The sequence below is a fragment of the Apium graveolens genome, chromosome 8 (assembly GCF_009905375.1).
Source record: "Apium graveolens cultivar Ventura chromosome 8, ASM990537v1, whole genome shotgun sequence".
NCBI lineage: Eukaryota > Viridiplantae > Streptophyta > Magnoliopsida > Apiales > Apiaceae > Apium > Apium graveolens.
Window position 1 is genome coordinate 6,232,926 of NC_133654.1, and position 14,784 is coordinate 6,247,709.

Sequence of the window (14,784 nt, forward strand, 5' to 3'; positions counted from 1 at the left end):
GCCGAAATGTCCACCGCTTCTAGCTAGAACAAGAAGAGTAGACTAACCAAAAGTAAGTATGTATTGATAACTAACTAGCTTTTTGGCAGTGGAGAAACCAGCTAACTGTAGCATGCCACTGCTAATTTGCACATTGTGTTAGATGCTGATTTTCATTATGGGCTTCGTGCTTTATAATGGATTTCAAAAGACCTGCGAGTTAATGATCTCCTCATGAGGGTTAATCATGAAACTGCATCAGAATCCAGAACCATGTAGAAAGGTAAAGAAACTGAAAACAAAAAAAGATTGACAGCTGCATAAATCAAAATGATGTTGTTTTGGATGGCTGGTTGTGATCTTTTAAAAAGTCATAAAATTTGTTATAATTATTTAACCTGCGTAGCATGGCTAAGTGACTTCAGTCGAGTTATTTATGTATTAGTCTTTCTGGTCTGAAAATACAATACTTGACCCAACTTCAAGTAATTAAGAAAGATATCATGTGTCACTTTATTTGTTCAGTACATTTTCTTCAACCTCTGCCAAGTACATTTTCTTGAACCTCACTAACTGCACCACTATATATCAATGGTGGTTGATTCTTTGCCCAAAAGGTACCAGTGTTGGTACAGGCACCTGCAAATCTATCATTGTTACAATACTAATATAAGATCCTGAAAAGGGCCTTTCTCGAACACTTAAGGCCTTAGACGGACTGGTTTCTTGACATGGTTTTAAAACGACCGGTTCCTTAACAATCATGCTCATTGCAACCCAAAAATCTCCAAATACATTCCTCTTGATGTCATCAGGGCTCCCAGCAAGTTTTATAAATATGTCTGATGTTCGTCAAAAAAAGAAGAAGAAAAGAAACACTGCAATTTGTTTGCTTGCTAGATCATATTTAAGCAATTTCCTGCTAGCGTCTCTACATAAAATTATCTCTGAAATATTAACACCGCATCATTCCAAAAAAGAAACAAATTTATTGAAACTACAAACATCTTTAGGAGACCAGTGCAGATCATTCGAGGACACTCATTGTATATAATTTTGTAATAGAGATATTATAGGATGATAACTAGTATAATTTTCGTCATCAGGAATTAAGTAGCTAGGCCGGCTGAAGATACTCACAAGGCACTTGACAAAATAATGGAAACTGTCATTGATGATCATGAAGAAGATACTGCTAATGGTTATAACAAGCTCGATAATGATTTTCTTGACGTCATTCTATTTTTTGAAAGACAATCCTAGCACTACTCATGAGCAATTAGCGCAGAACATTGATCGATCAAATATCATATTGCAGTTGAATGAAATTAGCCAATGTACAGATGAACTTATTTATTGTGAATTGTTAATCTCATACTGCTACAAACTGCAGCATGCCGAATTGTGATATAATTGATTTTTATTAAAAATTAAAAGAAATTAAGATTATATCCAAATACTTGGTGCATAAGTAACGGGAGGCTGTTTTTCTGAATTAAGCGGCCCATGACAGAAATATATAAATAAGCAGCAGCTACATTATTTTTTTCAGATACACACACCAGCATACAGAGAGAGCAAAAGAGAGATTGAGAGATTGAGAGATAGAGAGAGAGAGAGAGAGAGAGAGAGAGAGAGAGAGAGAGAGATAGAGAGATGGAGCAAGAAGATAGTCGTAATAGTTGTGCATGCAAGTGTTTGAGAATACCAGGGTTCCGTTTCACACCCTCTGATGAAATACTTGTTGGATATTATCTACGCCGAAAAGTTGAGGACAGGCCACTTCGTTGCAATCATTATGTAACAGAGTTCAAGATTTACGATGAATGTCTAATGCCATGGGATATTCTTAAAGATGACGATCATCACTGGATCACAACTTCTTCGTCTAATGATTCGTGTACCAAGATCAGCAAGACCATGTATGTGTTCACTCGGTTATGCAGAAATAAAACACGCGTGACTAGGAGAAGTGGCGCTGGTTCTTGGACGGCTCAAAACACTCGCGTTGTAAATAATGTCGCAGGGGATAAGATTGGCTACAAGAAATTGTTCACTTTTTATAGAGATAATGACGATAAGCTTAAGAAGAAGAAGAAGATCATTGATGGGGATCATGGTCATTGGATTATGCACGAATATTCACTGTTGGGGATTGAAGATTATGTGCTGTGTGAGATTATTAAGGAAGTGGAGATGTCCGATGAAGCAGCGACAACAAAGCAAGATTTCCATACTCATGGTCAAAATCTAGTATCCCGAAAACAAGTAGTTCTTCCAGTCGCAGATGTCATTGTCGCAGCAGATACTTATCCTCCACATGAAGTGGGAAATTTGAATGTGGTGTTAGGTCAGTTGGGAGGCGGTGATCATGATGATCAACCTGTAGATGAGTCGGGAGCAGACTGGGACCAAAACGGTTGGAGCGCTGAATTAGATAAGGAGCTTGGTCTCGATATATTGGATGATACAGTTGCTGCTGATGTTGTTGAGGATTTACCTATACTTGCAGTTGCAGGAATGAATGAGCCTCTACAAGTACAAGTACAGAGTGTTCCTAATTTTTTTGTAGAGGAGAAAGATGTTACGGTTCTGCAAGAGCAACCCCGCAAGAGGATGAGGACTGATGTAGACGGCTACCAGAAATTTCCCAGCTGCAGGAAGAAGCAAAGGTATCTTCAAATATAGTTATTATCGGCTGTTGGAAATATAGTTATTATCTTCAAAAGAAATATAGTTTATGTCCCCATTATGTCTTAGAGCAAACATGGGTTATGTCTTAGATCAAACATGGGTTATAAACTTGTCTGAATTCAGTTTTCAAGTTTTGATAATATTCTGCAGACTGCAGCAAACATGGGTTATATTATATGTCGGCTTGTTTCTTCTAACCACTTAAAATTCATTTAATTGCAGGTTGGGAGGTCTATACAGCTGCAAAAGTCATGTCCAACACGATCACTTTGGTATTTGATTGATGAATGTTTTGCGCTAATTTCTCACCAGTACTTGTAGAGCTCTCTCTGAAAGATTAAATGACATTAACACAATCCCTATCGAAATGTTTATAGCCATTCAAATCATCTCGTTCATGACCACCAAATGATACTCCCTTCAGCCAACTAGAACTAATCCCTGTGAAAAAGAATATTCAAACAATGATCATGCTAGTTTTCAAGTCACTTAGACTAAACAGCCTTAACTAATCTGAGGACATGTTTTCTCTTAAGATAATCAGATAATATTAACTGGTAAAATGTATCTATAAAATAATACTTATATAATGTTAGCTACTAAAATTAAGTAGTTTTTGTCATAAAAAATAATTTTATACATTTTCTAACCTTTAGTTTTCCATGACGATTTAATGGTATATGTCTATACTATTATATTAAAAATGAGATATTGAAAGTTTTCTTAGAAGTTTGGTTGTTGTAATTTAGTTCACTCAATTTTTAATAGTTGACTTTTATTATAAACCTAATTATTAACCTATATTTACATGGTTAGTTATTATAAAAAAAATATTTTAATCAAACTTATATTCATAGATAACTAATTATAAATATTTATATATAACTTTTTTAATGAAAGTTATATTAACACTAGAACTTGTTTGCCCCGGATTCGCGCGGGGTTTGTAATTTAAAATAATTAACAAAAAAATTATAGTTTGTTAAATCCGTTAGTCACATTTATGTTTATATATTTTTAATTAGCCTTATATTATATTAAAATATTTTAACCTTAAATTTTAATTCAAAAAAAAATTATGTTAAAATTGTTTACATATTTTGTACAACGTTAATTATATTTACTATGCGTTAAAAACATTTACTATAAAATTTATACTACATGCAAGTAAGTAAATTTAGAATTACACACATATATATATACTAACATAAAACCGGTGCGATACACTGTTGGTTTAAATAATTATTATTTAATATTTATTATAATATATGTTAAAAGGGTATGTATATCTAAATAAGTATAACTGAATATATTTTTTATTATATCATAATCGTTATTAATAATAATTAGGTTTAAAAAAAATAAGTTTGCAAATTTACACGATAAATAGATTCTGAAAATCATATAACCGGCCCAATTAAATAGGTCATGTATGTCGATTAGAATATTTCAACTTTAAATCACTATAATATTTAAATGTTGTATTAATTTAGATAATTACTATTATATCTATTCATAAATTTGATTTAAAAAATTCAACGATTATAATTTAAGCGACAAAACTATAGCTGAATTTAGCGGAAATTGAAGTGATTTTTGATTAATGGTTTGGATTGAGTGACATTAGCGTATTAATATTAGTGTTGATATAATATATCTTCTTCAAAATTGGGTTTGGTGTCAGTTTAAAAAACTTAAAGGGCAAGTCATGACATATGTAATCTGTCAATTAAGGAAGCTAGTGTTTCGCTTAAAAGTGAAAGTCTAAGTCCATTTCAAACCATATTCACCGAACTTATAATCAACATATTCCTAATGTTTACTGGCATTAGGATTGCTAAACTACAGTAAATACCCTTCACTACTTTTTTTCTTTAAAACAAGTTGATGCTCTTTTTAGTCCTATAATATTTATATGGACCATCCATATTACATAATGGGTTGACCCAAATCCAAGTTTATACTAAATTTATATCGTAACTGTTGACGGAGGAATTCGGGAGTAACAAAACTTGAAGTTTGTAGTCGGAAACAAGATCTGTGATGGCGGTTCTTCGTCGGAAACGTGAACAGTAATCGGTGGATCTGATGAACAGTATTCGTCGAAAAAGATGAACAGTGTTTAGTGGTAGTGATTATTGGGGGCTGAGGTTACTTAGGGTTAGTGGTGGCTCCTTTGCGCTCTCGCTTCTGACCCTTTACAATTTGCCTACGTACCCCTATTTATAGGGGATCAAGCCCACGTAGTTCTTGGGGAACAAGAAACCTAATGGGCTTAGATTTCTTATCCCGAGGCCCAGTAGGAAACCCACTGGAAACCGTCTTCTACTAGTTTTAGGAATGTACGCCGATGAGGCCCAACCACAAAGGCCCAAGACTCGTCCGCGGCTTCGAGACTTCACGGATGAGGCATCTCCCTGGTCAAGGATAACCCTCCACTACTAGCTGTTTCTCTAGTCCGCGGACGCAGGTATAGTCATGGTTCACCCCAAATGTGGGAAGCATCTTTGTCCCCTGATAAGGAGCCCCTACCAGATTGCAGGACAAATGATCCCAAGATTTTGGGTGCAAAGTGCAGGATACTCCGAAGTCTCCCAACAAGGACACCCGTTGACTACAGAGACAGAGCTCCCAAAGCACACACCATATGTCACCCCACATCCCCAATGAGGACACCTATTGACTACAGGAGGAGGCCCTCAGTCCAGACATACCCCTGGAGGTCTCTGACCACGGACATCGCCTTTCCAGTAGATACGCTACATGAAGGAGTTCTTCAATAGAGTACCTGCATCAAATAGGTTAGTAATAATAATCTCCATCTTCCTTGAATCTTCCACAGAGCCCGTCCAAGTAATCATGTTGAAGTCTTCACAAGGTCTTTTGTTCCTTTAGGGCGCGCCTTAAAGCTTATCATAGGAGGAGATTCGATCAGGAAATTCCCCACCTTTCCTTAGTAACTGGCCGCACCTTCCCTCTACGCTGAGGGCGCGCCCCTTTATGTATGGGGTCAAGCAACATCACTCCATCAACCATCAAAACACAGGGCGCGCCTACTTTTCTTCCGCAAGGCAAATTACCTTATCTGTTCCGTAATTTTAGGCATTTCTTCCTCAATTTTGACTGTTTTATCAATCTTAATCTGAATATTGTTTATACCAATTTTTTGGGCATAACAGTAACTACACGGACTATCCGTGCATTTGGTAACCCATTTTCAGAAATATAACATATATGGACTACTTAATTATTGTCAATCTTCTGGTAACTACCTAGATAACGAACGACCCACATTGATTTGGTTTGAATTTTGAATCCCTATAACCTTCAAACGAATAAGGGAACGCTGCATTAAACCATATTTCATGCTCACCACTATGTTGATCAGCCCATATTTTCTCCTTAATAGTTTGACCTTTGATTCTTCTCTAATTTAACGAATATTGATCTGCAGGAGATATGGATAAATCGGGTAAGTTGTCATCTCATACTAAACAACTACGGATGTGAGTGCTTATTTTAATCTATATTTTGTGCTGATGAAGGTTGTTAATGACTGTCTCTGGGATCACTATCATGTGCAGATTAGGTGTTTGATTTAATGCCAGAAGATATGTGTACTAGGCATGTGAATCGAATTGATCACCGTGTTTAAGGTTAGCTTTCTTTAGGTTCCATACATGTCATATAATTTGACTTACACAGATTGCTTAACGTTGAGGTTGATATTTATGTTTTGGAATAATATCTTAATACTGCTAATGGATTATTATGTTTCTCACATTCAAATCTTAAGTTACCACGTTTAGGGCCCAATCTCTTGCTATCAATTATCACAAAAAATCTTTTAATTATGTAGGTATATGTGAAAGAGATGTGTCCTAAGTCCAATCATGTATGATGATTTAGGAATAACTTTTATGTAATCTATTTTTTTATTTCAATTATATTAATAAAAGACTTATTTTGTTTCTTATTATGGGCTTTATCTATTTAAGTGTTTATATAAGATATACCATAGTTTAGAGTAAGCTTTTATGGATTATGATGAGATTATAATAATGAGACCTTAAAGATGATAACTCCGAACATAAATAGTTCCTGGTCGTAGGATTACTAATTCGTAATTAGATAGTAATCCGCAAAAATCGGTATATACTATGCTTGCTTCATTATGAAGGATGTCTGTTCTCATAGACATTTGTGTAGTGACATCATAGCGGCTTTCTATTGAACACAATCTCTCCACCATATATAAAACACACGGGAGTGTTGAGCTACCTGAGCAGGTCTAACTTCACGTTAGTATGATATTGTCTGCTGTGGGCTCCTAATACTACCCCTCACACAAACGATATAACACAACTCCTAACATTGAGAAATATTGAACATTGTCTTTTCAGCAACACTAAACGAGTACATCTTTATCTGAAGACTACATTCATCGTTAAACATATAAACATCCATAAATCCATGCCATCCACGATCATCTATGCATCCAACGAAATCATTCATATTAATAAGATTGCAATGGTTGTGCTTTTCCAGAAGTCTCAACGATTTAAAATTACCAATTCTAACATCAAACTTGACAAAGAAATCACTCTCACACCAATACGGATTACCCTTTACAATGACAGATGGTAACCAGCTGTTCCCAAAAAATTTCGAAAAATTATCAAGCAAAAGATTATTACTCCAGCAACCTGTTTTAAACGAGTAAACTGAAACTTGCACTGCACAAGCTACTCCCCCTCTGTTTCACTTTAACTGTCACTTACAACATAGTAAAAATTATTATTTTTAAATGTTTCTTTTCGTATATAAAAGTTTAAATTATATATTTTTATTCAGAAAAATAAAATTTTTACTCCCTCTGTTTTTTTAATATGTCGTTTGACTTTATTGCACACATCTCTCTCATCTCATCATTTACTTTCCCTTCTCATTATAATTCAAATATATTAATATTTTAGTAATAAGGCACAAATATAAGGCATATTGTTGAAGTTGATGTACAACAAATTTGTCTTAAATCACTAATACACAATATTTTATTATATTTATAAGGCATTTACTAGGACATTGTTGGACTTGCTGTAAAAGAGAGAAGAGTCTCTTAGAGTTTTAATGAGCCTCCAAGAGTCTCTTAGAGCTTCATTTTGAGCCATATTCCTTATTTTTAGACTTAAGAGCATGTTTAAAGAGCCTATTGGAGATGCTCTAGGAGCAAGTCCAATGCTTGATGCAAAATAGCTATATCTATTGTTATATAGCATCAAAAAGTACATTTTGGTACTAAAATAAAACTTGCTCTCCAATGCTAGTTGTATAAGTAGTTTCAAATTTCCATAAATCTTTTAACTTTTACCTAATTTAATATTGTTTTGATACTTTAAGATGTACAAGACAATAATTATTTAATTTTTTCCCTCCATTTGTAGTAATAGATGATGTGGCAAGGATACATATATGCATCCATGGTTTCAAATATAGAACCAAGGATGCATATATGCATATTTGCATCTATTGGACTTAAGAGCTATATTCCTTATTTTTTAGACTTAGGAACATGTTTAAAGAGCCCATTGGAGATGCTCTAAGGAGCAAGTCCAATACTAGATGCAAAATAGCTATAACTATTGCTATATAGCATCAAAAAGTACATTTTGGTTCTAAAATAAAACTTGCTCTCCAATGCTAGTTGTATAAGTAGTTTCAAATTTCCATAAATCTTTTAACTTTTACTTAATTTAATATTGTTTTGATACTTTAAGATGTACAAGACAATAATTATTTAACTTTCCCCCTACATTTGTAGTAATAGATGATGTGGCAAGGATGCATGCATCCTTGCTTTCAAATATGGAACCAAGGATGCATATATGCATATTTGCATTTAAGTATGACACCTCTTTGGAGTTGAGTTTTTTTGCATTTGGTGCTATAATATAGCAATAGCACCAAAAATAGCATTGCATTGGACTTGCTCTAAGTGACAAGAATATTTGTTTTCAATATCCTAATCATTTTTACCGATCAAATAACCATTCTCAAATTGAGTTGGATATCTCAAAAAAAAATTATTTTTTGTGTAAAAATGCATTTTTCGAAATAAAATAAAAAAAAGTTGGTTGAAATACTCGTTTTCAACTTTAAAAAATATAAATTATTTTAAATACTCAATCAATCTAGATGGCGTAAAATACCCAATCTTAGAAAGTGTATTTCACTAATATTTTTTGTTGCATTTCTCAAATTTGATATTTTTTTAGATCATCAATTTCAAATAATTTATTATTTTTTGCCATTACCCATTTTTTATTAGTTTATCAGAGTAAAAAAATAGAGAATTTCACAACTTACAAACGGAGCGTAACGGTACAATTGATTCAATAGGAATTTGCGTTGTTATCTCTTGAATAAATATTTCCCTTGGGAGAGAGAAAAGATCGTGAGCCATTAGTAATCGGCTGCTTAAGAAAATGGAGATGGAATTGGGTATTTCATCTGGATTTTACACGATTTTTTTGGATGATAGAGCTAGGGTTTCATCATGATTTTAAAGAATTTTCTGAATTTTAAAAAGAGGAAATTGGCCTAAATACGACAATTATTATACACTTATACGAGTATGCAACTTATTTTTAATGTTAAAATTTTAAATTTTTAATCATGTAATTACAAAAATATTTACATGCATTCATATTTAAAATTTTCATTGTACTCACCTACTACTTATTTAGAAGCATTAAATCCTTTTAAATATCATGTTTGTTTACTGATATTTTAATAAAAAAATGTTAAATTGAATGTTATTTTTTAACGGTATTCAATTTTGATTATAAAAATTTTAATAAAATGTAATGTTCTTCAAAGACTCGGGATGAAATTTATTTCATAAATTAAAAAAAATCCGATGAATTTTCTAGCATTTTTTTAATTATTAGAAACATCTTTAAATTTACGTGAATTAAAAAAGTTTATGAAAAAAAAATTTAGATGAATTAAAAAATTTTCTTCCTTTTATTTTGCATGGATTAGGATCTTGAATAGTAATCTGAGATGGTAATATATTTTCTGAGACTTCTTTCACCATTAATCCAGCATCTTTATCAGCATCAGTGCACTAATTTAATTAATCATGTTCTTCATAAAATCAAATTCAGTTTAAGAGAACCCTATTATGGCTGTTTAATGAAAATTCTTGTCACTGCCAAATTTTTTGGACCAAATTAAACATAAAATCATACCATGAAATTGCACACATATATATTAAGCCTATCAGTGAGAGCTAAAGGAAAATTTATATTAACACAATATAAAAAAATTATGCAGATCCTTGACATACTAATACCCATATTTTTTTAGAAAAAATATTAAGTTGCAAGGCCCTAATTATTCAAAAAAAATACCTATATTTATATGCTATTTTTAGGAAGCTAACCTGCAGCTGCTCTATCTCATGCCATGTTATTTTTTCCCTATAATGTCAAATTTCTTTATTAAATTACTTTTTCTGTGTGAAAAATACATACATGTAGCTCATGCATACGGAAGGAGAGTTACAGATCAATGAAGTATACAAAATTCAGGATCTTATCATTTTGTCTCTCTCTGGATGCAACAGGTTAGCATAACCTATTACTACAAAAATCGTGCTTAATTAGTTTTATTTATATATGCATCGATCGTGCACTTTGTTTAAAGCAGAAATCCTGAAGTAGAACAACCTATTAACTTCTCATAAAAGGATGCTCATGTAACATATAGGATGCACAAGAAAAATCTGAGCTAACAAAAATATGAATATATTTTGGTCTTCTAAAGCATACCATATGTATCTATTTCTGAATAACAGGGAAAATCCATGTGATCCACGATCATCAATGCATCCAAGATAATCATTCATATTAATAAGATTGCAATGGTTGTGCTTTTTCGCAAGTTTCAAGGATTTAAAATTACCAATTCTAACATCAAACTTGATAATGAAATCACTCCCACACCAATACGGATTGCCTTTTACAATGACAGATGGTCACCAGCTGTTCCCAAAAAATATCAAAAAATTATCAAGCAAAAGATTATTACTCCAGCAGCCTGTTTTAAACGAGTAAACGAAACTTGCGCCTGCACGAGCTACTCCCTGTTTCATTTTAATTGTCGCTTACAGCATAGTAAAAATTATAATTTTTAAATGTTTCTTTTTGTATATAAAAGTTTAAATTATATATTTTTATTCAGAAAAATAAAATTATTACTCCTTCTATTTTTTTAATATGTCGTTAAACTTTATTGCACACATCTCTCTTCTCTCATCATTTACTTTCCCTTATTATTATAATTCAAATATATTATTATTTTAGTAATAAAGCACAAATATAAGGCATATTGTTGGAGTTGATATACAACAAATTTGTCTTAAATCACTAATTTCAATATTTTATTATATCTATAAGTCATTTACTAGAACATTGTTGGACTTGCTCTAAAAGAGAGGAGAGAGAAAAGCCTCTTGGAGTTTTAAAGAGCCTCTAAAAGTCTGTTGGAACTTCATTTTGGGCCATACTCCTTATTTTTAGACTTAAAAGCATGTTTAAAGAGTTATTGGAGATTCTCTAAGTAACAAGAATATTTGTTTTCAATATCCTGATCATTTTTACCGATCAAATAACCATTTTCAGATTGAGTTGGATATCTCAAAAAAATTATTTTTTGTGTAAAAATGCATTTTTCGAAAAAATAAAAAAAAATTGGTTGAAATACCCGTTTTCAACTTTAAAAAATATAAATTATTTTAAATACTCAATCAATCTGAGATGGCATATTTTCAAAAACTCAATCTCACAAAGTGTATCTCACTAATATTTTTTGTCGCATATCTCAAATTTGATATTTTTTAGATCATCAATTTCAAATAATTTGTTATTTTTTGTCATCACCCATTTTTATTGGTATACATCAAAGTCAAAAAATAGAGAATTTCACAACTTACAAACGGAGCGTAACAGTACATTTGATTCAATGGGAAGTTGCGTTATTTTCTCTTGAATAAATATTTCCCTTGGGAGAGAGAAAAGATCGTGAGCCATTAGTAACTGGCTGCTTAAGAAGATGGAGATGGAGTTGGGTGTTTCATCGGATTTTACACGATTTTTTTGGATAATGGAGCTAGGGTTTCATCTTGTTTTTAAAGAATTTTATGAATTTTAAAAAGAGGAAACTGGCCTAAATACGACAATTATTATACACTTATACGAGTATCAGCTTATTTTTAATGTTAAAGTTTTAAATTTTTAATCATGTAATTACAAAAATATTTACATGCATTTATATTTAAAATTTTCATTGTACTCACCTACTACCTATTTAGAAGCATTAAATCCTTTTAAATATCATGTTTGTTTACTGATATTTTAATAAAAAAAATGTTAAATTGAATGTTATTTTTTAACGGTATTCAATTTTGATTATAAAAATTTTAATAAAATGTAATGTTCTTCAAAGACTCGGGATGAAATTTATTTCATAAATTAAAAAAAATCCGATGAATTTTCTAGCATTTTTTTAATTATTAGAAACATCTTTAAATTTACGTGAATTAAAAAAGTTTATGAAAAAAAAATTTAGATGAATTAAACTATGGGGGCTACATATCTTATAACTTTGTTGCAAAAATTAAATAACCGTTTGTTAATTTTTTTTGATATTTATATGTTTTTATGAAAAAAAATAAAAATAAAAATATTTTTTGATAATGTTTGATCTCTTTCCAAGCAAAAGCCTTTTTCTTCCAAAGAAGTGTCAGTGCGTTAAGCTCTCAAGAATTCGACTCGTACATGAACTTGCTTTCTCTGTTTTTGGGCCAAAACGATTTTTCGAAAATCAGCTTTTAAATTTTAACAAATAACTAACATAATAACCGGTGCGAGGCACAGGTCATTTTCTAGATTTTTTTTATGTATCATGCAATTATAATGTTCTTAGTTGTTTTTTTATCTGTAAATGTTGTACAATGTCTAACCTATATTAAATACATGTTAATTATTTATCATCATGTATTATTTTCCTACAAGATATTACCAAATTACATAACATTTCTAATATAGTTCATTAAGCAAAATATATATATTCTTGTTTGTATTGTGTAATTTGTATTTAATGAATGAATACGTTTAAAATGAAACGATTATGTTGTTACTATGTTTACAAAAAAACCGCTAAAAATTAACATATATGTTCAATATAGAGTTGGCCAAAAATTTTAATTTTATTTAAATAAACTATATGTATTGCTCTGTATTATAATTGAGTTCACGACTAACTTACAATTAACTTACTCAATTTAAAAAGATAAAAAATACATAACTGAAGTCAGAATGACTTGCAATCATAATATACAATAATGTAAAATTTACACTACTAATGAAAAATGTTACTTTTTGAAATTCAGCGTGTGCATGTATGAAAAAATGTTAATTTTTTATTTACACTACTGTTAACAAAGTAAGATTAAGTTATATGTGTGTTAGCATGTAAATTATCGTATGTTACATTTTTTTAGTAAATTACGATGGTTTCAATTATTTATAGGCTAAATATCTGATTTATGTACATGTATATTCATTATTAACATATAGTGAGACAACTGATTACTTAAATAACATGCATTTATCATTATTCAAAAAATTAAAATTATGTAATAAATAAATTGCAATAATTTATATATGGTATTCATATTATCAGTGACAAAAAATTCATAACTATTTTTTAAGCAATCAAGTACCAATCATGGTTGTAACATAAAATTAAATTATAAATTGTAAAGACTTGTTATTGATATTCATTATTTTTTTTAAGAATTCGAAGGAAAATTTAAAGTATATCGTTATTTAAACTGTTTTTAAGTTTCTTTTATTACGACTCTAATATTTTTTCATATAATAATTTGATAACATTGTATGCTATTCTTTTAAAATTAAATATTTTTTAATTCAATAAAGTTTTATAAATATTAGTTGAACTGGTTAATTCCTTCAAATTATTGAACAGTATATACATTTTCCTTTAAATAGTATAAAATGCATTGAATCAAATGTTATAATATAGTATAGATATAACATTTATTTGAAAATTTTAAAATATTAAAATAATTAAAAATATCTGTACAATATTTTCTTGATCAATGAATATTGCTTATCGAAAATAATTCTTTTTAAAATTCTAGTCTTTTTCAAGTGAAAAATGAATAATAAATAGATTTTATATATCATCATAGTTTTAACAAATCTCTTGAGATCTTATAATAAATTTTGATATTTTTAAAACCGGGACAACTCCCAAAAACAATAATACGCTACCAGTGAAGTTAGTAATTTTAATACAAATAATCAATTGACTCGATCCTATAAAAACCTCAAATACATTAATTTATATTAACATAAGATATTAAAATATTTTACATTATTGGTAAAATATTATCGCCGAGCTTGTTATTTAAATTTATTAAACGTAGAATGTGACGATGTTTTTTGGCCAGGTCGTGTAGTCAAAAGTTTAAATTTGTCGTGCGGCCAAATTTTGAGTATTTTTTTAACTATAGGCCAAGTTTTGATTTCAAATTCGAAATAAACTAAAATGCATTGGCTCATTATAATTCGAATTTATCTAAATATATAACACCAATATAGATTATTTATATATAAGCGTATCTATTTTCAATATTTTTTTAAAAAAATATATACAAATTTTAATTACTTTTTATAATAAAAAATATGTTAAAAATATATAAGATATATTTTTAAACTAAAAAATGATTAATAAATAAGATAATAATTCATTTATGTACTATGCCTAACTTTATATCTGGAATTAAGTTGTTTAAAATTAACCGTTCAAATATTCAAGTAACTATATTTTTTTTGCGGAATTCAAGTAACTACCTTTAAAGTTAAATGAAATATTAATTTAACACACTTACATATTATGTGTATGATAAAAAAACACATGTAATAATATAATGTAGTGGTATGAGGTTGTAAAGGTGAATCTTTTAATGAGATTTTTTAATCTCATGAATATAATTTTTTTGTTCTTCTATTATATATT